The following is a 22,231-nucleotide window of genomic DNA, read 5'->3' on the forward strand; positions in this document are numbered from 1 at the left end:
CTCAAATGACATCACCAACTTCCTGGAGCTATGTGCTTCTCACAGCCAAGAAGGAAAAAAAGCATTTCAGTATTGCTAATGATTCCTCTGATGGGAGCAGCTTTGGTCACAGCGCCCCTCTGGATTCGCTGAGGCTGGTAGAGAAAATGCATTCATTGGCCGGACCTGGGTTGCATGCTCTAACTCTTAAATCAGGAAAGGAGTTTGCTGCCAAGGAACACGTGCTTTACAAAATGGAAAAGTTAGCTACTAGGGAGGGGGAAGAGGAGGATGTATCTGGGGACAACACAAAGAGTTGAACTCTACAAAAATCCTGGCCTTCACTTTTTTCCCCAGGTGCAAAAAAAAAAAAAAGCTCTGCCAAAAACCATGTTGAGTTTAGCCTATTTATACTGCAGCCCTGATGTAATACTGGCCTGAGGAAAGACTTCCTAATGGCTGCTCTCACCTTCAAAAGAGCAAACACACGCAAACAGAGCAAAAGATGCCCCTGGCTTCTGACAGGAAGCAGTTTGGGTGCTTAAGCAAGTGACTTAAAGTCTCTTCTCTCTTATTTTACTAAGACTGAATGTTATTTGAGACAAGTCCAGATGACTGAAAGTTGCCCAACTGTGAGCCCCATTTTAGTCTGTCATTTTATTTTTAATAACTTCTGGCCAGACGCAGTGGTTTATGCTTATAATCCCAATGCTTTGGGAGGCCAAGGCAGGAGAACCGCTTAAGGCTAGGAGTTTGAGACAAGCTTGGGCAACATTGTGAGACCCTTTCTTTCCAAAAAATAAAATAAAACAATTAGCAGGGTAGGGTGGCACCCGCCTGTAGACCCTAGCTATTAGGAAAGCTGAGACAGGAGGATCACCTGAGCCCAGGAGTTCGAGGTTACAGTGAGCTATGATCATCCCACTGCAGTTCAGGCTGGGCAACAGAGCAAGACCCTGTCTCTAAAATAAATAAAATTAAAACTTAAAAATACTTCTAAATGGGGTGTGTTGGCTCATGCCTGTAATCCCAACACTTTGGGAGGCCTTGGTGGGTGGATCATGTAAGCTGGGAAGTTCAAGACCAGCCTGGGCAACAATGGTGAAACCCTGTCTCTGCAAAAATAAGTACAAAATTCGCTAGGCATGGTCGTGCACACCTGTAGTCTCAGCTACTAGGGAGGATGAGGCAGGAGGATAGCTTCAGGCCGGAAGGCAGAGGTTGCAGTGAGCTGAGATGGCGCCTCTACACTCGTGCGGGTGACAGAGCGAGACCCTGTCTGAAAAACAAAAAACTTCTACATCACAAAAAGATAAAAGAATAATTTCTAAATATTTTGGTCGTATTAAAGCACTATCTATACACAACAGTGGAGGCAAATGTTTCTCTGCTACAGTGAGCAAACATTCTTCTCTGAGATAATACATTTATTTAAATGCATAGTATTCAAGGGGTTAAGAAGCAGAACCTGACCTGTCTGACTTTGCCTTGGATTGTTAGGGGATTTTTTTTTTGTTTTTGTTTTCTTCAGTCATCCTTGTTCTGAGGATTGTTAGTGTTTTGAAGTCCAGTTACAGGCGATGGATCCTCAGGGGTCCCTGCCAAATAAGAATGAGAGAGCTCAGGTGAGAGACAGGGTAGGTGAGCTGAGCTGCCCCTAGTGTCTGTTGCTTTTTCCTGACTAGGATCATTGCTGGGAAAATAGGAGCCGTGTGTAGCCCCGGGGAGTCTATAAATTAGCAACCCACCTTTCTTTTTCTTTCTTTCTTTCCTTCTTTCCTTCCTTTCCTTCTTTCATTCTTTCTTTCTTTCCTTCTTTCCTTCTTTCCTCCTTCTTTCTTCTTTCCTTCCTTCCTTCCTCCTTCTTCTTCTTTCCTTCCTTCCTTCCTTCCTTCCTTCCTTCCTTCCTTCCTTCCTTCCTTCCTTCTTTCCTTCCCTCTGTCCCTTTCTTCTTTAACTGGCAAAGAGTTAAACTTTTTATTTCTTTCTATGTCTTACCTCAGATGTTTTTAATCTAGGCAGAGAGTATGACAATCCAAGGACTACATTAAGCTGAACTGGGGCATTGAAGACACTTTCTAAACTCAACTGAGGTTCAGAGAAGTGAAGCAACTTGCTGGACCACTCCAGTAGGAACAAAGCTCTCTAAACTCCTTCCTTCAGATCCCGGTCCTGTCCAAGGAGCAGCACCTGTGAGTTCTCATTGACATCATGATGTTTGCTGAAACTGAAGAAATAGATGACAGAGAAGAAAATTAACCAGCATTTAGCACATATTTCTCTATGAATGACATTAATTTTTCTGAGTGCTTCTCAGAATTGTTCAAGCGTCACCTGTGTCTCACTGTTTTTTTTTTTCTTCTTTTTTTCCAGTTTGGTATCCATAATTGACTATAAAGTTGACAAGAAGCTTTGTATATTTGCCCAGCAAACAGAAAGAAACCAGGGAAATGGTTTCTTTGGTTTTGTGACTTCTCTGAAATCTCTTGTTGGAAAGCATGATTGCCAACATTTGTCCCTCCCCAAAAGCTTATTACGGAGTTCTCCTATCTGGGGCTCTAAACTAGGACAAAATAAAGCTAACTAATGGTTTTGAGAAGTAACTATGTTTTCTGCATGCATTATAAATCATGCACAGTCACTTTTTGATGTCAACCTGAAGAGAGCTCACGTTCTTCTGCTTCTTTCAAATGTATACAAATACAGAAAGATTTCCTTTGGCTTCTCACCTTGTTTCCTAAGGCATACTAGCCTAAAGCCTGCCACTGTCTTTTCTATCTTGAAACTAAAAATAAAATGTATTTTCTTCATGGTTTGTTAACCATAACTGGGTTAACTTATAAATATTTCTTCTAAATAAATTTTAATTTATTATTCAGAGTGCAATGTGTACAATTTTCAAGTGTCCCAAGGCCAGTTGTGACCTACCTGTTGCTAACAATCACTAGCAAATTCTTTGTCAGACAGTCTAGTTTCCAAAGAGTTAAGTGTGACTTGGACATTTTTTGAAGAATTTTGGACAAAGTCTTGTAACAGAGGTTTTGTCAATACAAAACTTTGTGGTTAAAAAAAAATCAAATACTTCTGAAAAAATAATCTGGTAGAATTCCTAAGGCTTGACTTGAAAGGAATGGGTTAGTCATGTGGTCTTGCTGCCAATTAACCTTGACTCTAAGGCCAGAGGTCAAAACTATTCCTATACCTTAGTTCTCCAGGTGTAGGTTAGGGGGAAAAGGCGGCAATTTGGAGGACAATTTACAAGCCAGATATAATCATCTGAAATGTTGGTTCTGTGTCATCCTAAGAATTTATGGCAGCCGGAAGGAAGGCAAATATGTTGTGCTAATTCAAGAAGTTATAGCTTCCTTCCCTGTTAGTCTGTACAGGAAAACTTCTACAAAAGTTGTAAATCTCACCTTTCTGCAAAACTAATGAGATGGTGTCACTGAGTAGGAGGAATAACCTGAGGTCCCTACAAACAGGAGGCAGCATGAAAAGGGGCTTCTGAGAGTTTCACCTAGAAACAGAAGAACTAACCAGGAAGCTAGAACCAACCCCATGTAAAGGAGATCATCCTTCATCAGTGGAGGTGATGAAAATTTGGTTGATTTTCACACTACTGGTTTGTCTAATAATCGTGTCTTGAAGCAGGAACAGCTTTTTTTGTTGTTCTCTTTTGATTTTTATTCATTCAGTAAACAGTTATTGATCATCTAAACACTGTACTCGGCTCTAGAAAAACAAAAATGAGTACTACACATATGCAAGAAGTTAATAGGTTGGTAAATAAAGGAGCCACGAAAACAAATGAAACCAAGGCAATGAGACAAGTATATAAAAGAGAAGTGATAGCCATGTGACCAGTGACAGGATTTACAAAATGGCTACTTGGGGTTCAGAATTGAAACTGTGGCCATGAATCTAAATGATGTCATGGACCCCAAAAGTGATTCAACTACAGATCATGATCTCATGTCTACAATCATTAACTGATGGTAAAAGAAACAGTTTAGGCGGTAAAAGAAAAGTCTCCAGACACGCTCCTCTGGCCTAGGCCATGCTTTTCAAGGTTGCTTCGACTGTAGTTGAACTACGTTGTTAAAACCACTTGACTAGATGTAAGCTACTTATTTTACATTAAAATGGAACCCCAGGGCTTCCTTGCACATATTCTTAATTAATTAATTTCTTCTTTCATTAAGCAATAGATCATAGAGAATGACTTCAGGATAAGTGTAGAATGAGACTCCTGGATAAATTATAAACTATCAACTTGGGATGCCAAGTTATTCAGTCTCAGTGTCCTATACCTACCTCATTCCCCTGCTCGTATCAACATATACAACTCCAATGACAACTATGTTTCTTCTAGACTCAAGCTCATCCCTATAGAAAGTTTAACTGCTGAGAAAAGCCACTACAATATTTTCATACAGGTAAAAGCAGGTGGAAATTAATATTAGGGATAATGTTGAGGTATAAAAATTGATGTAGATGAAATTGGAGTGGGTTATAAAAGCATATTATCTGCCACTACCTTGACAAAGATAACAGAGTTTCTGACAAAGAGAAGGACCTACGCAAATATTGATGAACGAAGACAAGAAACTTCCACAGGGCCTAAGGTGGAGTGAAAGAGCTGCCTGTTTTAATTATGTTTTACCTGGAAAGCTAAAAGGTAAACTTTAAGAGTGCTGTGCATGCGTTATCTCATTTAATATTGCCTATTTTGTACAGATGAGGAAACTGAAGTTGAAAGAAGTTAAAAACTTTTCAAGGGCTTTCCTCCAGCAACACAATGAGTAGGCACCAGGGCCAGAATTCAAATTCCAGTCTGAATTGATCTTTTTCCTCATAATATGCTGATACCTCAACACTTACATGTGTCCTGTAGATAAAATTACATCACATTTGAGCCTCCTTTTCTGCTTGATATTAATGTGTGAAGAATGAAAAGACATACATGAGGGAGTGGATATTGGTGTGTGAGGAAGAAAGAAGGCCTCATTCTAGATAACTGTGGCAAATAACCAGTTTTTCCCTACATCGCCCACCAGAAGTAAAACACTTCCATTCCCTGAGTGTGACGCTATACTTACCACACCCTTGGGTTTTGGTAGGAAGGAATCAGCAGACTGGACATTGCTTGATGCTTATTGGTGAAAGCTATGCCATTTAAATGGTTCTCAGCTGTCTACAACTCTTTATTTTTATATATATTTTTTGAGATGGAGTCTCACTCTGTTGCCCAGGCTGGAGTGCAGTGGCACAGTGGCACGATCCCGGCTCACTGCAACCTCTGCCTCCTGCGTTCAAGTGATTCTCCTGCCTCAGCCTCCTGAGCTTAGGACTACAGGCTGGGACTGCAGCTGGGATTACAGGCGCACACCATCATGCCCAGCTAATTTTTGTATTTTTAATAGAGATGGAGTTGCACCATGTTGGCCAGGATGGTCTCAATCTCCTGACCTTGTGATCCACCCTCCTCAGCCTCCCAAAGTGCTGGGATTACAGGCGTTAGCCACCGCACCTGGCCTGTAACTCTTAATGGAAATGTTGAGAAATCCAAGGTCTTCTGGAAGTATGTTGATTATAACAATATTAGGGGCTAGAGAACAGGCACAACAGGGAGCTGGAGTCCGCCTTTGCACTCCTTTGCTGGGTTGTTCATGATCTTACCTTTGCCTTTGAGTTTTCCTGTGGTATTTATGTTTCCTACAGAGTAGTCCCTCAGTTCCTCCTTTTATCAATGGAAGTCAGAGTGATGGTAGAAGCCCTAATCAAGGGTAATACTAAAAATACTTATCAACCAGTATACATTGGTTTCAATAAGAATGGATCACAGGTATGAAAATCCAGTACCACTGTACCAGGTCTACCTACTGAATATCAGCTCTTCCTGAACTTGGATCAGTGTTTCTCTCATTTCTATAGAATGAAGATTAATCATGATGTAATAGGACACACACACACACACACACACACACACACACACACTTAGCCTGAACAAACACCTGAATTTTGTCCTTCAAATGAAGCAATCACCTCAAGAGGATAATACATTTATTTAATGTGCTGTCATTGCTCAAAACACTTGTAAAACTCCTCTTGGAATTGCCTTCGGGGTCAGTTTATGAACCACAAAAGATAATTTGTCTCTCTTTTTTATAGTCACACCTCACTTTTGACAAATTTATAATACCTATTTTCATTATCCTTAATCGGAAATATCTCTAAATGACTTCAAGCTGTTTCCAAAAATCAACTCTACTTTCAAAAGACAAAGATTTTCCCAAATTAAATATATGCAAACAAATATGATACAGGCTATGGAAGAAACTCGAAGAGTAAAATTATACTTTTTATGTAAAATTGGGTTGCTTTTTAAACAGACATATACCTGTATAGCAAGAGGTGAGAAGGAGCATCGTTTGATTGCTCAACCTTTGATTTGGTGTGCCTCATCAATGTTCCTGTCCACAGGGAATGCCCTGCCCGATAATGGATGCTTGATATAGTTTGAATGTTTGTGTTCCTCCAAAATTCATGTTGAAACTGAATCCTAATACAGTAGTACTGAGAGGCGCCACCTTTAGGAGGTGATTAGGTCATGAAGACTCCTTCCTCATGAATGAATTAGTGCCTTATAAAAGGGCTGGAGGGTGCTGGTTAGGCCTTTTTGCCCTTCTGCCCTTCAGCCATGTGATGACAGTGTTTGTCCCCTCTAGAGGATACTACAGCAGGTGCCATCTTGAGAGCAGAGAGCAACCACTGAATCTGCTGGCACCATGACTGGACTTGCAGCCTCCAGAATTGTGAGAAATAAATTTTTGCTCTTTATAAATTACCAATCTCAGGTATTTTGTTATAGCGGCACTAATGGACTAAGACAGTCATCCAGGCTGCCATGCTTTGGATTATGTGACTAGACTCCCTTAAACCCCACCTCTCTTTTAAAGATTATGGGAACAGGAAAGGCCAGGCACCGTCACTCACACCTGTAATCCCAGCACTTTGGGAGGCCAAGGCAGACGGATCACGAGGTCTGGAGATCGAGACCATCCTGGCTAACACGGTGAAACCCCATCTCTACTAAAAATACAAAAAATTAGCCGGGCATGGTGGTGGGCACCTGAAGTCCCAGCTTCTCGGGAGGTTGAGGCAGGAGAATGGCGTGAACCCGGGAGGCGGAGCTTGCAGTGAGCCGAGATCCTACCACTGCACTCCAGCCTGGGTGATGAGAGAGAGACTCCGCCTCAAAAAAAAAAAAAAAAAGAAAAGAAAAAAAGATTATGGGAACAGGAGTGGATGACTAATTCAAGACAACAGACAACCGATCCTCAAGCTAGCCAATACATACATGGAGCCTGTTCAAAAAGATAAGCTGGACCTATCAGAATCTCAGTTTTGAGATACGAATTAAGAGATAAAAATAATTTTCCATCCCTCTGTTGGACTTTCTGTTTAAGTCCGGCAGAATTTAAAGGACAAAAATGATTTTCCATCCCTATGAGAGCTTAAACTGAAAAGTCATAGTTTGATAAGTGGAAGTGGGATGTGAGCAGAGAGAGGCCATGATTGCCAAGTATAAATTGAAGTTATAAAGGAATGGAAATTATTATAAACAGGAGAAACAGGCCAGTGGAGACAGGGAAATGGAGCAGATGGCTGAGGAAAAGCAGAGATGCTTTGGGAGACCGCAGTGAACACTCCTAGTCTGCCTCCCCTGCATTAGTTCTCTCCTCAGAAACTCCAGTTTTTGTTTGGGCAGCCGTGTGATTTTGAGTATGTGATTCCACCCACGCCACCATGTTTTACCAGGGCAAAACAGTGACCTAGGCTAAGCCAACATATTAATATGTCAACTGGCCACAGGATTGGCTCAAGGTTGTTAATGTTATTCAAGCAATCGTAGTACATATCAAGACTTCCGTCAGGAATGCTAGAGAAGATTCTCTCTCTCTCTCTCTCTCTCTCTCTCTCTCTCTCTTCCCAGCTCACATAGGAAAGTATATCTCTGAGAGCTAATGGTAAACATTTTGGCATCACGAAATTAGCTAACCTTAGAATGAAACTGATACCATGGAAGGAATAGCAGAGAGAGAAAAAAAGAAACTGGGTCTTTGATGGTATTTTGGACCTGCTGGATCAAGCGTCATGAAATTGTAGATTTGCCTCTTATGTTTTTTCTTTTTTCTTTTAAGTTAAACCTCTCAGTCTCCTTTATTGTTTAAGCCAGTTTCATTGGTTTTTTTCTTAACTTCCAAACAAATGCACGCTGACACACAGGACAAAAGCCTGTCTCCAGAAACTCCTCAATTTCTGTAATCCCAGTTTAAATTCCAGTTTGTTTAGCTCCCCCAAATAAACCCTCTTTTTTTGTTTTTTGTTTTTTTGTTTTGTTTTGTTTTGTTGTTGTTTTGTTTTGTTTTTTTGTTTTTTTGAGACGGAGTTTCGCTCTGTTGCCCAGGCGGGAACACAGGGGCGCAATCTCCACTCACTGCAAGCTCTGCCTCCCAGAATAAACCCTCTTTATAAAGGTAACCTAAGTGAATTTCTGCTTGTTTAACCCCAGGAGCCAATCTACATGCACAAATTGATTGTGATTTGATAAATCATTGATAAAAACATGATTGTTTTTATCAATAATAATTGATAAATCAATATTAAAAACATTACTTTTATGTTTTCCAGATGGACTCTTATGATATTCAAATGTCTTATATTTCTCCTTTTAATTTGGAATCCAATCATCAAAATGTCCTTTATTTTCATTATTAGCTAATTTCTTCATTACTTACAATGGAATGTCCTATGGCAAATGATTTTTGAGAGTTTATAGGTTCCCAATAAGTTTATTCATCAAATTTTAAAACATTTTTGAAAATAAACAAAACTACCTAATATAAAGTAATTCAAGGATATAAATTCAAAAGTGAAATTTACTCCTTAGACTTTCCATACCCACTTCACAGGTGTGGTTGGAAAGGTAAGCCTATGTCTTTCCAGGCTTTTGTTAATATACATGTATATATTTCAGTCTAACAATGGAAACAAACTACATGCTGTTCTTTAAGTTACTTTTCTTTCTTTATTCATCAGTATATTGTGTGCATCTTCCCACATCATTCTCATTCATTTTTATAGCTGCGTTATATGCCATGGCTGTGCCATAATACATTTTAACTATTCTCCTATTGATAAAATTTGGGTTGCCTTTATTTTTTTATAATACAAATAATGTTGTAATGAGCATTCTTTTATACATTTGCTTATATGCTTGTACAGTTACTTTTGCAAAATAATTTTTAGAGAGTGAAATGTTGGTTCAATATAGATGCTTATTTTAAATTTTGATAGATTCTGCCTAATCGCCCTCCAAAAAAGTTGTACCAATTTACACTGTCACCAACAGGATATGCGAGTGTCCACTTTGTTGCTCTCTTATCAACACCATCATCCAGGCATTCTCTCTTTCTTTTTTTTTTTTCTTTTTTTGAGACAGAGTCTTGCTCGGTTGCCCAGACTGGAGTGCAGTGGCATGATCTCAGCTCACTGAAACTTCTGCTTCCCGGATTCAAGCAATTCTTCTGCCTCAGCCTCCCGAGTAGCTGGGACTACAGGCACATGCCACCACGCCCAGCTAATTTTTGTATTTTTAGTAAAGACAGGGCTTCACCCGGTTGGCCAGGCTGGTCTCAAACTCCTGACCTCGTGATCCACCCACCTCGGCCACCCAAAGGGCTGGGATTACAGGCGTGAGCCACCGCACCAGGCCTATTCAGGTATTCTTTCATTCTTCACCACTAGATCTCAGTCTTAAACTGTAATAGTAAGAGTAGCATCTTCAAGTGTGGGAAGATTCCCATAACAAATACAGTATTAACCAAATAATTTTTTTCAGTGAAGTAGGAGCAATGTAATAGTTATTTTTAGGAATTCTGAACAAAACTTTTAAGAAAAAATAAGTTCTGGATACTTAACAATGGCATGATAAAAATTAGATAATGTTAAAATAAGGTGTGACTTTATAACAGACATTTGTCATTCCCTCTATAGATTGTTGAGGCCTGGACTCTATTGTCAGGCCAAAACTAAAGGGAACATAGTACTAGAAGGACAAAGCAAGTCAAGTAGGTGAGATAAAGAAATAAAAGACACCCAAATCAGAAAGGAAGAAATTAAATTGTTTTCAGAAGACATGATCTTACATGTCAAAAACCCTAAAGACCCCACCAAAATCTATTAAAACTAGTAAGAGAATTCAATAAAACTTCAGGATTCAAAATCAGCATACAGAAATCAGTGGTGTTTCTACAACTATCTGAAACAACAAACTATCTGAAAAAGAAATCAATAAAACAATCCCATTTATAAAGCATCAGAAAGACAAAACAAATATTTAGGAATAACTTAAACCAAGGAGGTAAAAGGTCTGTACACTGAAAACTATGAAACATTGACCAAAGAAATTGAAGAAGACAGAAATAAATGCAAGAATAGCCCTGTGTTCATGGATCAGAAGAATTAATATTGTTAAAATGTCCATATTACCCAAAGTGATCTATAGATTTAAGGCAATCCCTATCAAAATTCCAAAGTTGTTTTTCACAGAAATAGAAAAAACAGTTGTAAAATTCATATAGAATCATAAAAGACTCCAAATAGCCAAAGTAATCCTGAGCAAAAAGAACAAAACAGGAGGCATCATACTACCTGATTTTAAAATCTACTGCAAGGCAATAGTAATCAAAACAGCATGATATTGTCATAAAAATAGACAGCTAGACCAATGGAACAAATAGAAATTCCATAAATAAATTCACACATTTATTGCCAATGGATTTTTGCCAAGATGACCAAGAACACACAATGGCGAAAGGATGGTCTCTTCATTAAATGGTGTTAGGAAAACTGGATATCCACATGCAGAAGAATAAAATCAAACCATTATCTCACACTATATAGAAAAATAAACTCAAAATGGATTAATGGCTAAGACCTGAAACTGTAAAACTACTAAAAGAAAACATGGGAGAAAAGCTCCATGCCATTGGTCTGGGCAATGGTTTTTGGCTCTGACCCCAAAAGCATGGGCAACAAAAGCAAAACTAGAGAAATGGGATTACATTAAACTAAAAATACTTTCACAGCAAAGGAAACAATCAATAGAGTGAAAAGACAGCATACAGAATAGGAGAAAACATTTGCAAACTAAACTTCTGATAAGGAGTTAATATCCAAAACATATAAGGAACTCAAACAACTCAACAGCAAGAAAGCAAATAATACAGTTTAAAAATGGGCAAAGGACCTGAAAAGACACTTCTCAAAAGAAGACATACATGGCCAATAGCTATATTTTAAAATGCTATACTCAAATCATTAGGGTAATGCAAATTAAAACTACAATGAGATATTACCTCACACCTGTTAGAATGGCTATTATTAAAAAGACAAATGATAAGTGCTGGCAAGGATGTGGAGAAAAGAGAGTCCTCGAATGCTGCTGGTGGGAATGTAAATTAGTATAGCCATTATGAAAAACAGTATGGAGGTTTCTGAAAAAATTAAAAGGAATTTTTTGAGATCTATTGCACAGCATGATAAATATAGTTAATAATAGAGTATTGTACATTTCAAAATTGTTAAGAGTAATTTCAAATGTTCTCACTAAAAAATGTTAATTATTTGAGATGATGGATAGGTTAACCAGCTTGATTTAATTATTCCACATTGCATTAATAAAACATAACATCACTTTGTACACCATAAATATATACAATTTTAAATTGTCAATTTACAATTTAAAACATTTTTAAAAATAGAACTACCATGCAATCCAGCAATCTCACTTACTGGATCTATACCCAAAGGAAATAAAATCAGTATGTTGGAGAGAGAATCTGCACTCCCATGTTCATTGAAGTGTTATTCACAATAGCCTAGCTACAAAATCAATGGATGAAAGGATAAAGAAAATGTGGTATATATACACAATGGAATACTCTTCAGCCTTAAAAAAGGAAAGAAACCCTGTTATTTGTGACAACATGGATGCATGTGGAGGACATTACATTAAGTGAAATAAGCTAGGCACAAAAAGACCAATATCACATGATCTCACTTGTATGTGGATTCTAAAGGTGAATTCATAGAAGCAGAGAGTAGAAGGGTGGTTACCAGGAGATGAGCAGTGGTGGGGGGGCGGGGAGGGGAAACAGATTAGAGAGATACCCGTCAGAGGATACAAAGTTTCTGTAAGACAGGAAAAATCAGTTTAAGGGACCTGTTGAACAAGAAGGTGACTCTAGTTAATAACACTGTATTGTATAGTTGAACACTGCTAAGAGAGTTGATTTTAAGTGTTCTCACCACATACACACACAAAATGTGTGTATAAAATTGATGTATAAAAATTGATGTATACATGTGATGTATGTGAGGTAATAGATATGTTGATTAGCTCAATTTAGCCATTCCACAATGTGTATGTATTCAAAACATCATATTGTACACAATAAATATACACAATTTTTACCGTCAATTAAAAAATAAGTAAAGACAAATAAAACAATAAAACCAAGGGAAATTATTTTAAATTCTAATTTCTTCTTTTGAAAAGTTTGAGAGTTCTAGTAGAAAAACATTCCACATAAGGTATTTCTTTCTATAGTAGGTGTTCTGATTAATGTTAGAAAAACAAAAATCGGTAACACCCAAATGCAGCAAATATTTATTAGAAGCATTTCAGAAGCACAAAGCACTGTGATAGGAGCTCCAAACTGGGAGCATCTGTAAGTCACCAATTCTCAAGGCAGCAATAAGGATCAGAGACATATCAAAACGATATTATTTTGCCTCTAAGCAAGGATTATGCTATTTACTCCAGTGCCTTCAGTTTGCAAATAAAATGACTAATCGTGAATAGATTCTCTCTTGAAATCTTTGAAGAGTTTCTTCCTCACCCCTGGCTTCCAACAATTGTGGAATCCTGGTATTTGGGGGAGTGGGCAACTGGGAGGCAGAAGCTTATCTAAAGCTGTAATTTGATAAGGCAGCCAGAAGCTACAGCACTAATATACCACTTTCTCTTAGTGCCTACGAAGCCTGTCTTTCTTAATCATTTCTTCCTGCTAAAAGGTTTAAAGCCAATCTTCACGACTTAAGAATAAAAATGTCAGAACATACCAATGTACTTGTCTTCTTTGATGCCTTGGCTTAAAAGATCTGAATCTCATCAAATATTGGTCATTTATTATAGATACCTGTGTGGTACTATTTCACATACATAAAGGAGGCCAGAGGCACTGGGGTTTAGAAACCAGAAGAAACAAACTAGAAACCACAGGACCCAACCCATGGTATAAAAATCTTAGTGGAAGAACCACTCTGGCAAATCTCTGCTTACTTTTGGCTTCAAGGGCTCATCTCTTTTTCTCTCACTCAGAGAATATAAAAACCTGCAGAATACAACATGCTAAGGTTCTTAACCTCCAAGGTAGAAACCTAGTGGCAACTCTTGCAATATTTTGGTGGAACCTTCCTGTTTAAAATGGAAAGCTAAAGAAGATAAAACCATTCAACTCCTTCTCAATGACCCTGATATCTTATATTTATTTATATATTCATTTTTTTTTGAGAAATAGTCTTGCTCTGTCACCCAGGCTGGAGTGTAGTGGCATGATCTCAGCTCACTGCAACCTCTGCCTCCCGGGCTCAAGCGATTCTCCTGCCTTAGCCTCCCCAGTAGCTGGGATTATAGGCGCGCACCACCATGCCCAGCTAATTTTTGTATTTTTAGTAGAGACAGGGTTCCACATCATGTTGGCCAAGCTGGTCTCGAACTCCTGACCTTGTGATCCACCCACCTTGGCCTCCCAAAGTGCTGGGATTACAGGCATGAGCCACTGCACCTGGCGATTATCTTATATTTCACATATTGTACATTTTATACACGGGCTACTCAAAAATCTAAGTTCTTTATTTTTATGTTTAAATTGTAACTTTACATAGATAAGTGCAAATGAAAATAGTCATAAAGCTCTAGTAATACTAGTTACATTCTTGTTTCTCAAAAATTTTAAGTAACTGAAAAGGGACAGTCCCATTCTGATTTGAATCCCAGATATGTAGCTTTGTCTTTTCCTCTTTATAGATGAACAGAAAAATATCTACTGTGATAGAACAATCCAAATTAGAATGAGACAATCATGGGCTGGCAATATGGAAGGAAATAAAGAAAGAAAGGATTAGCATGATAAACTTGGGTTTGGAGTCTCATTTCCTTTCTAATGGCAGAGACCCAGGAGTCCTATTGAAACAATTCCCTTAAATTACCAATGGGAAAAAATCTCTCTGGCTCCTCCACTCTCCTCACCCTGGGTACCAGGCCCCAGCTTGTTCACACTCACCACCTCATCCCGCCCCTATCATCTACATACAGCCAGACATCAGTGAGGAGGGCAACAGCAACAGAACCCTGAGCACTGATAATGATACCTGGTCCTATGGAGGACACTGCACCCTGAAACAAAACCAGAAGTGGGTGCAATGTGAAAATAAAGGGAGATGTGTCATTCAGAAAGACACAGTTTAGATGAAAACTCCATTTGAAATATCACAGTAGAACAACTACGAGGAAAATTAATGAAAACATGTTTCCTTGCTCTGTTAAATCAGTAAATCCCAGAAATGTGGAATCTTTTTCATGTATTGGATATGGATACGTACTACTGAAGAACGGTTATTTCCTAGACAAGTTATCCTCTTGCTATGTGTTGTATATTACAATGCAGTGAAATTTTAATATAGGTGAAATTTGACCCTTTAAAGAAAATGTTAAGTAAAATCAAAATTGATAGTTTTATTACTGTTAATAAAACACATTTACTTTATTAAGGAAGCTTAATTATACAGTCATGCATCTCTTAATGATGGTGATACATTCTGAGAAATTCATCCTTAGATGATTCTGTCATTGTGCAAACATCATAGAATGTACTTACACAAACCTAGATAGTATACCCTAGTACACATCTAGCCTATGTTTATCCTATTGTTCCTAGCTTACAAATCTGCACAGCATGTTACTGTGCCGAATATAGTAGGCACACAATGGTAACACATTGGTATATATATTGGTGTAGTAACACAATGGTAAGTATTTATGTATCTAAACAGAAACAATTTAATAAAAATACAGTATTATAACTTTATGAGAACACCATCATAAATGTGTTCTGTTGTTGGCCAAAACGTCATTCTGCAACACATAACTGTATTTTCATTTCACAGTGTTCAAAGTGTTAGTAGACTTTCCTCACTAATCATTTAGCCATTTGAGAAAAATAAAATACAATAACATGTAGTATTTTCGTTTTCTTTAAGCAAATTTTAAAGGCACCAGAATTTGAATTTGATATGTTTTGAATGTTGTGGAGAAAAAAAAAGTTTTGGTTTAGTATGAAACTGCATGCAAATTTTGAGGATTTTCCAAATTATCTGAACTTTGAAGGCAAGGAAATAGAATCCAACTTTCTTGTAAGATTTTTGGTATTTTATTTTTGGGGTGTTGGTTTTGGGAAGAAGGAAGGGAGACTAGGTTTATTGGATGGTAACTGAGCTCAAAGAATTTTTGTACATTAGTAGTCTGGCTGTCTGTCTTTGATGAAAACAAGGTCTCTATCATTTTTTTTTTAATATTGTGTGTATGCATCTTATTTGTCCCTCAGAAATGCTGAAAGTGAGACTGGTGAGTCATGTATGACTCATGTTCTAGTGGGTCTTAACCATTTCTCTACCTACCTAATCAAACTTAGCTCAGAGCCCCCAAAACTTGACAACCTGAATGATTGATGTTGCTGGGCTTACGATAATCTTTTATTTTGCTTCATTTCCTCCAAAGAAGTCATGTAGAGCAAATATTCGAAGGACTGAAAACAAATTTTATTCTCCCAAACTTGCCCTCTCTTAAAAAAATAAATAATAAAATGCATCCAAAGCAAGGGGGAAGGGGAAAGTGTAGGAGAGCAAACGAAACACTCCATGCAGAGGTTTTATTGAAAGATCTTTGTGGTATTTTGCTTTTGAAATGTGTTTAGCACAGACTTTAAGGATTGGCAATTTGTTTAAAGAAATGGGTAAAATATTTAAAACCACCACTTTATTTAAACTATTGTGCCTCCTTCAGTAAACATTCAGTACATGATTGAACCCTGTATGAACTTGTGCTTTTGCTGGTTAAATAGAATCTAAGCTTAAAATGAAAGGGGCCTGCTATTGAGAAGGGGACAAAAAACTTACATGTGCATTTTTTTTTTTTTTTTTTTTTTTTTGCCCACACACAAGCGCTTACCCCCAAAAAATACCATGTGAGTGGGATCCTTTATTAAAATGCCCCAAGTTTTTTTTGTTGTTTTTTTTCCCCTTGGCCTCAAAGTGCTAAACTGAAAGCAAGCTGTTAACAGAAATGAGTAATTATTGAAGCTCTAACAGGCAGCTTTCATTGAAGTTGATTACAGCAGCCATATAATCACTTTTACGGATGCTGTAATCACAGTAGCAGGGAATGCTTCACTTGGTTCTTATTGTTTTCTCTCAGGGTGGAGGTAGGGGGCCTGCAAGAAGCCCGTTTTACCACCTCGGTACAATTTCTGCTGCAAAAGAAATCTACACAGCCCTGAATGGAGTCGAGAATCATTTATTCTTTCTTTATTAGCATTTTTTCCTTCCTCACATAAGAGTCTGTTGGAGTCAGGAAATTGCTGTTATTCAATATGCAAGCCAGAGGTTGTAATGACCGCTTGGAAGGGTATGACCAACAATTACAGCCCTTAATGAATTGGGGTAATCTAGTTGAGACTAAACACTAGTAGCAACTCTGGGCTGTCTCTGGTTAAATTAAAAGAACAGCAATGCAAAGGAAGTTAACAAGAATTAATTAGTTAGATCGAACTGAAAACCTACTCATTAGAGATGTTATAGGCAAAGTAAAAGCCTATCTTCAGTGCAATTAGGTAGACAAATGAATTGTACAACTGACTGACTCACACCTGCTAACAGCTAAGGGCTATAGCACTATGTATGGGATCCACTTTTTCCAGTTCATGCATACTTGCATAGTTTAATGGATCTTACATTCTTGTATTAGCCTCCATTCCTTCAAATTTTTACTTGGATGTTTGATCTAAATATGGGCAGTTTCAGTGCTGCAGGATGTTAACAAGCGCTGGCTGAAGAGGGCAAAGGATGTGTTTCAAACCCCCTAGAGAGGGTTTGTCTCATTTAAAAACAGCCTAGAGCGGGTTCCCCTGACCACTTCCTCAAAGAAAGAAACTGCATCTTAAAGGGTGTCTGTTTTCAGATATGTCTATTACCTAATTATTCAATCTTAAATCATTAGAAGACAGTCTAGGGTGCCTGCATGTTACAGGTAAATAAATATTAAGAATAGAAAGGTAGTTTTAGGAAGCTTTATAAAGCAGCTGTCTTCTTTTTTTTTTTTTTTATGAGACGGAGTCTCACGCTGTTGCCCAGGCTGGAGTGCAGTGGCGCGATCTCGGCTCACTGCAAGCTCCGCCTCCCGGGTTCCTGCCATTCTCCTGCCTCAGCCTCCTGAGTAGCTGGGACTACAGGCGCCCGCCACCGCGCCCGGCTAATTTTTTTTTGTATTTTTAGTAGAGACGGGGTTTCACTGTGGTCTCGATCTCCTGACCTTGTGATCCGCCCGCCTCGGCCTCCCAAAGTGCTGGGATTACAGGCTTGAGCCACCGCGCCCGGCCAAGCAGCTGTCTTCTTTAACGACACAGAGGGTTGGGAGTGATGCATGGTTGTGGGGAGGCACTGGGGCAAGGAGGTCTGCTTTGCTTTTGGGGGCATGTGTACAATAGATAAGGAAAAGAGAATCCCTAGAAATCTTAAACTGGGACCTTTCTGGGAGCTGATATCATAATAATGTGCTCTGGTATTTTTTTTCCAGATGTTTCTCTGTTTTTTTTCCTACCTATTACATTTTGTCTTCTTTGCCTTCTTTCACAGAGTTTCTGAAAGCTCTCACTGTCTAAAGTATTTGCTCCTGCTCTCTAGTTTGGGATGGACGGTTTCATTACACGGGGAGGAGTAGGCAAAGGAGTTGTGGAGTTGGATTCGTCTGCTATATTTATGAGTGGAGTGACAGGCTAGGGGCAACGTGGTTCTCCCAGAGTGGTATCGTCGAGCAGGAATCAGGAGTCAGAAGTTTCTTTTCCCGCACTGCCCCGGTGTCTCAGAATGAACTTGGAATAACCTCTCTGTGGCCCATATTTTTGCCTTTTTAATAGGGGTGATCACCAGAGTTTCCAAAATTTATGGGTCAGTCACAGGGGGAAATTTTCTACTAGTCCCCCTTTCACCACCTCTTAATCACTTCCCCACTACCAGTCAGATTGGTCTTTGCAGTGGCACCAAGTAGTTGTTTTGGCACCAGCCTTCCTTTCCATTTTCTTTCTTGTCAGTAGGGGCAGAGGACAGACCAGACAAGCAGGAGTCCAGCACTGATCCTCAACTCTGCTTCCCTCACCACTTTCGTCCCCACCAGGATGCCTCCTACTGGTGTGAGAGAAGGAAGGGGCCTCTAGACAGGCTCTTACAAGGCAAGTGTTCAGCAACTGCTAAAAGCAACTGGATGAGTGGGTTTCTGAGCTATGGTTTCCTGGCATAGCTTCTAATCACTTTCTGAGAAGGGCAGGACCAGTTGAATCCACTAGTTTTGAGTCTCCAGAAGGCGAGGGTGATGAGTGCATAAGCTGTAGCCTTCCGCTCACATGATATTGTGCTAAGAGCAGTTATAAAATCCAGTCTAACTCAAGTGCCCTCCCAGGCTGCCATACGTCTAACCCCCAGAGTGAAAGCCATGGAACCAAAGCATTTTTGAAATTGTAGTCACTTCTGCTAATACACAGTAAGCATGCAAGTAATTAGAGAACTAGTTTAGTTTAGTCAACACAACTTCTCTTTGCTCTGAGCCAAAGAAAGCCCTTATGATGCTGCCCAATAGGTTGGAAATAAATGACTAAGGCAACAGTATAGGGGAAAGGCTACGGAGAAACAAAGAAAGGAAATGCCCTCTTCAACTAAAAGCAAAGAGGACAAACCATGAACATGCTTAGAGGGGCCAGAATGCGAAACAAGCTTGGAAATGTTCTCAGTCTTATTTGAGAGCCAGGCAGCAGGGGTGAGACAATTAAGAACATTCAGGGTTCTCACCCACAGGCCACTTGGCGACCCCTGGGAGAATCCCCACAGGACAGGAGTGGCATTGAGAGGGGCCCCGCCAATATCTCTGCCCTATCATGTCTTTTCCCTTTATATAGCCTTTGGAATGCTGATGGCCCTGACCCTTTCTATGGGGTTCATTCACTGCAGTTTGTCTGGGCCTTAAACCTCTTGTGAACCTCCTCCCATTTCCCAAGAGCAGTCCCAGCAAAGATGGCCACATTTCCATGGGCCCCAGATGGAGGCACTTGGTTCTTAGAGTCTTGGTTCTGGTTTACTGATTGGACTTTCATTAGTTTCCTAGGGCTGTGGTAACAAGTTACCACAACCTTGATGGCTTCAAAGAACAAAAATTTATTCTCACACTTCTGGAAGCTAGAAGTCCAAAATTATGCCTCAGATTAAAGAACCACTTCTGGGGGCTGAAGTCCAGGGGTGCTAGTGGAGGATGTTTTCTTGCCTCTCCCAGCTTCTGTTGGCTCCTGGCCTTCCTTGGCTTGTGACAACATGTCTCCAGTCTCTGCTTCTATCATCACATGGCCTTCTTATCTAAGTGTCTCTGTGTCTCAAATCTCTCTCTCCTTTTTCTTACAAGGGGATTGGCCAATGAATTTAAGCCTCACTCTAAAGTTTTTAAATCCAGGATAATCTTGTCTTGAGCTCCCTACATAAATGACATCTACATTTGGATCTTTATTCCAAATACAGTCATGTTCTAAAGTTCTGAAGACGTATCTTTTGAGGGTCACAATTCAACTCACTACAGGACTATAATCAACGATGTCGGTTCTTCAATCCAAGGCATCATTTTTCAAAGCGTGTTCTGTGGAGCACTAGCCCCTTGAGATTCTTTGGAGGGAAAAAAAAGGTTGGATGGCTCTGTGGTCAAGTAAGTTTAGAAAGCTATACACCCCTTTGGGGAATCACAAATCACTGAGCTCATTAAAGATCATGGAGATGTCCCAAAGTTGTTTAACTTTATCAAAGTCATTGTTCCCCCAAACTTAATTGACCAAAAAGAGCTGCTGCTTCTTTTTTAAAGTAACACATTATTAACAACCCATGGAATGCACTGAGAAATGCAGGGCCCATAATATTATTTCAGTGAGCAAATATGAGCCTCAAACCTCAAGTCTATTATCTAGTCTTTCCTGAAGTTTTGCTTCATACTGAATAGCAGTCCATGGCTAGCCCTTTCCACTTCTTTGGTCTATCAAGTTGTAAACAAGCCCAATTACAGCACAACTTCATGTCACCCAGATTCAGCCAGACTATAGGAGTGGTCTTCTGAAGCAAAATGAGTTTTATAAAAACATGATCTTTTAAAGTTTTTGCAGAGAGTGTTAGTTCGGCCCAATCCTAGAATTATGAAGAAAGAAAAAAAAAAAGCCTCATTTCATAATAGTGCCTTTATTTCTTGGTCTAAGGTTTCCTCCCTTTTCCTACTTAACCTTTGTGATATCTGACATCCTTTTACTCAAAACAGGATTAAGTATCAAGAGAATGAAATTGTGACCCTAGTTCTACCAATGAAGACCTATAAAGCTGTATGAAAATCAGTTAACCTTACAGTGGAGCCTTAATGTAATTCTTTAATCTGAAAAATGGGCTTATTTTAGCCTAACAGCCTCATCGAATTATTTTAAAGATCTTATTTAAGAATAGATATGAAAACATTTTACAAGTTCTAGAAAAACATTTTTTTTTTTTTTTTTTTTTTTTTTTGAGACGGCATCTTGCTCTGTCTCCCAGGCTGGAGTGCAGTGGTGCCATCTCGACTCACTGCAAACTCTGCCTCCCGGGTTCATGCCATTCTCCTGCCTCAGCCTCCCTAGCAGCTGGGACTAAAAGGTGCCTGCCACCGCACCTGGCTAATTTTTTGTATTTTTAGTAGAGACAGGGTTTCACTGTGTTAGCCAGGATGGTCTCTATCTCCTGACCTCGTGATCCGCCCGCCTCGGCCTCCCAAAGTGCTGGGATTACAGGCGTGAGTCACTGCGCCAGGTCGAAAATCACCTCTTAAGTGTTTTATTTGTTGTTATTAAACAGCATTTTAAAATCAATAATGCTTAATAACAATGCTTTAGAAACAGCAACAAACATTCTTATCATACCTTGAGAATACTAGAAAGAGAGAGAGAGAGACAGAAAGGAAGGAAGGAAAGAAAGAAAAGAGAAAAAAGGAAGGGAGGGAGGAAGGAAGGAAGGGAGGAAGGGAGAGAAAAGAAGGGGGAGACAGGGAGGGAGGAGGAGAGGAAGAGGAGGGGAAAGGAGGGGAGGGGAGTGGAGAGGAAGGGAAGAAAAAGAAAGGGAAAGAGGAAGGAAAGGAGGGGAGAGGGAAAAAAAGGGAGGGAGGTGGGGAAAAGGCCCAGTTAGGGGCCAGCTTCATGGGCATGCAACTCCTGCAGTCTCTTGGGGCCCCACACTTAGGCCTTACACTCAATTTAATTCTCGCTGTCACTGTCTTGAATTTTTTTTCTTAACAAGGAGCCCCACATTTTAACTTTGCACTGGAGCCCCCAAATTATGTAGGCTGGCCTAGGCCCAGCCATTCATCTCTCATAACCCTGTGAGGAAGTTATTGAGGGACCCCTTTCCAGTGGAAGCTAGACAGCATTCTGACTAATTTGATCCTACAATTTCATTTCTGCAAGAAAAACTTACCATTAAGGAACTTCATTCCAGTTCAACAAACACTAAAAACCAATCTTTGGAACTGCTCCAAGTCCTGAGTCCCTTCGTATTTTCAGTTTACACATTTTGAAAAAGCCCAGGCCACAAAGCCAGCTAGAACATTTTAAATTATGGGTGTGGCCCAAGTGTTATTTTTAAGCCATTAAATGAATTCTTTCAAAGTTTGAACTCTTGCAAAGTTACTTCTGTGCCGAAAGCTTTTTAATGACCAAAAAATGGGAATTTGCAATAAAAATGTTGACACAAGCCCACTCCAGGGGCAGAGTTTCTCCGCTCTAAGCGTAGTACACGGCAGTATGGTAAT

The 22,231-nt window shown here is 39.4% G+C and overlaps 1 long non-coding RNA gene across 2 annotated transcripts in view; it reads right to left on the reverse strand.

The window, feature by feature from the left end:
- Positions 1-1,447: 1,447 nt before the first annotated feature.
- Positions 1,448-22,231, reverse strand: part of LOC123567956 (uncharacterized) — a 162,869-nt gene continuing 142,085 nt past the window's right edge. For both annotated transcript variants that reach the window (XR_012418041.1, XR_006691164.3), the window contains 2 exons: positions 1,728-2,206; positions 1,448-1,577 (listed from right to left, as the gene is read on the reverse strand). This is a non-coding gene — a long non-coding RNA (uncharacterized lncRNA). The remainder of the gene's footprint in view (positions 1,578-1,727; positions 2,207-22,231) is intronic.

Source organism: Macaca fascicularis, chromosome 1 (genome assembly GCF_037993035.2).
Source record: "Macaca fascicularis isolate 582-1 chromosome 1, T2T-MFA8v1.1".
NCBI lineage: Eukaryota > Metazoa > Chordata > Mammalia > Primates > Cercopithecidae > Macaca > Macaca fascicularis.